This window comes from Schistocerca piceifrons, unplaced genomic scaffold (assembly GCF_021461385.2).
Source record: "Schistocerca piceifrons isolate TAMUIC-IGC-003096 unplaced genomic scaffold, iqSchPice1.1 HiC_scaffold_1373, whole genome shotgun sequence".
Lineage (NCBI taxonomy): Eukaryota > Metazoa > Arthropoda > Insecta > Orthoptera > Acrididae > Schistocerca > Schistocerca piceifrons.
Genome location: NW_025727206.1, coordinates 42,501 through 45,000, shown reverse-complemented (window position 1 = coordinate 45,000; position 2,500 = coordinate 42,501). Strand labels below are relative to the sequence as shown.

At 57.1% G+C, this 2,500-nt stretch overlaps 1 non-coding gene across 1 annotated transcript in view; it reads left to right on the top strand.

Moving 5' to 3' along the window:
* Positions 1-2,361: 2,361 nt before the first annotated feature.
* LOC124732921 overlaps positions 2,362-2,500 on the top strand; it is a 1,909-nt gene continuing 1,770 nt past the window's right edge. Inside the window, exon 1 of the ribosomal RNA XR_007008864.1 lies at positions 2,362-2,500. This exon is cut by the window's right edge and continues 1,770 nt beyond it. This is a non-coding gene — a ribosomal RNA (small subunit ribosomal RNA).

Sequence of the window (2,500 nt, the reverse complement as noted above, 5' to 3'; positions counted from 1 at the left end):
ACCTAACCCATGTTGTACCTTAACCTAACCCATGTTGTACCTTAACCTAACCCATGTTGTACCTTAACCTAACCCATGTTGTACCTTAACCTAACCCATGTTGTACCTTAACCTAACCCATGTTGTACCTTAACCTAACCCATGTTGTACCTTAACCTAACCCATGTTGTGCCTTAACCTAACCCATGTTGTGCCTTAACCTAACCCATGTTGTGCCTTAACCTAACCCATGTTGTGCCTTAACCTAACCCATGTTGTGCCCTAACCTAACCCATGTTGTGCCCTAACCTAACCCATGTTGTGCCCTAACCTAACCCATGTTGTGCCCTAACCTAACCCATGTTGTCCCCTAACCTAACCCATGTTGTCCCCTAACCTAACCCATGTTGTCCCCTAACCTAACCCATGTTGTGCCCTAACGTAACCCATGTTGTGCCTTAACGTAACCCATGTTGTGCCTTAACGTAACCCATGTTGTGCCTTAACGTAACCCACGTTGTCCGCTAACGTAACCCACGTTGTCCGCTAACGTAACCCACGTTGTCGCCTAAACCTGCTCTGTAATTGTTATACGACTCGTTCAATTAGTGTAGTGTTGCCCACCCGCAACCCTCGCAATATAGTTCGCTACTCGCACTGCCCGCTCCCCTGTGTATCGCTTCATGTTAAACACCTTGCAAGTCTTGCTGACTTTCCACATGCTCCTGCTGTACACTGTAATGTGGATGGCAGCAGGACGTACATGCCGCCCCCCCCCCCCCCACCCCTCCCCACGTCCCCACGTCCCCACCTTGCCCCCTGCCTTCGCAAGCTGGTTGGTGACAAGTTTGCATGTTCAATGCCCTTCGCATGCGACGTACGCAGGCTACGTTGTGGTGCGGCCTGTGTCAACTGTCCGCTGATGTCGTACGCGTGAACCACAATCTGTACTGCACATTCGTCCTTATGTACTGAATGATACATCGTGGCACATGTGTGACCGTACAACGACTGCGCCCAAAAACGGCGGACCATACAGTGCAAATATTGTGCACGCAGCTACGTGTCGTCTCCCTATGAGAGCTGGATTGCAGTGTGGTACGCCATAGAGACGTGTGGGAGGAACGGACGCCGTGGATGGCGATCAGCATGAGCTGTGTGTTGATGTATTCGGACCTAGTCGTCTCTCCTCAAACACCGTGATAGCATGGTGCACCGCGTTCCATATCTGCGACATGCTACAGAGGCCGGTTGACAGTCGTTCGAGCAATGGACATCGCATACGTACGGGGGCCACCTTCCACGTATTGTCTAGGCGTGCACATTTTGTTGCGTGTATGTGGGCAGACGTAGTGTGGCGTGACACCTGACACAGGCATGCAATAATCGTTGAAGTTGCTAATGGCGATGGACGCCTACGTTTTCTGGTGAAGTTACGCAAATGAAGAAATGGTAACCCGTTGTGGTGCGGTTGTTCTCGCTAGGGGTGAATCGGTGATGGCGACGATAGGTTGAGGTACTAACCGGTTGTTCCAGCGATACCCACCATGCCGATGAAACTGAACGGCATCTGGGTGTGAAGCGATACGCGGTGGTGGCTGGGTGGGACCGTCCCCGGCCGGTGAGGGGGCGCCTCCCGGCGTGCTGGCCGCGCGGTGCGTGGGCGCACGCGCTACAGCCGGCTGGTGGGGGCGGCCAGTGGCAGGCGCGCCGGCCGACGGACGCGGCAGGCGTCGCAGCTGCGCGCCGGCGCACCCTGCGCGCGGCGCCGTGCGGCCAAAGTAGGTCCTCGCGGGCCCGGTGCGAAGCGCGGTGGACATCTTCAGTGTGCTGGTCCGATTGAGGACTGTGTGCGTTGAGGATGCGCCGCCGCCCGGCGCTCGGCGCCGCGACGCCGTCTGCTGCTCGGTCGCCCCAGCGGTTCTCGCTGGTGGTTTGTATCGCAGCTGTGCGGATGTGTTGGCGCGTGCGCTGTGCTGGGAGAGTTCGCTTCGGCACCCAAGTGGGGCTTTTGTCCTTCTGTGGCGCTGGCGTTGGAGCTGCCGGTCACCGTAGGTGGCGCGTGTTGTCTCCCGCCGGCAATGCCACGACAGCACGCTCCCGGGCCTCTGTCGGCAGCGGCAAGCTCAGTTGGGAGCACGGGTGGTCGCACCGAAAGCGTCTACTCGCCTAACTCCGGGCGATTGCGCCTCTCTCGAACCCGACCAAGTACTTGGGACGGCGCTGCGCGCCGCCGGGACCTGAGAGGGTTTCGAGGTGTATTGTGCAGGGGAGCTCAGCCTCCTCCTGTTTGCAGAATGATTGAGCGGACGCTTGCGTGTTCGCGCGGGCCCCCGGGACACACTCCCGGGCGGCCGGCTGCTCAGCTCTAGTTGGCGCAGCTCCCTGGTTGATCCTGCCAGTAGTCATATGCTTGTCTCAAAGATTAAGCCATGCATGTCTCAGTACAAGCCGCATTAAGGTGAAACCGCGAATGGCTCATTAAATCAGTTATGGTTCCTTAGATCGTACCCACGTTACT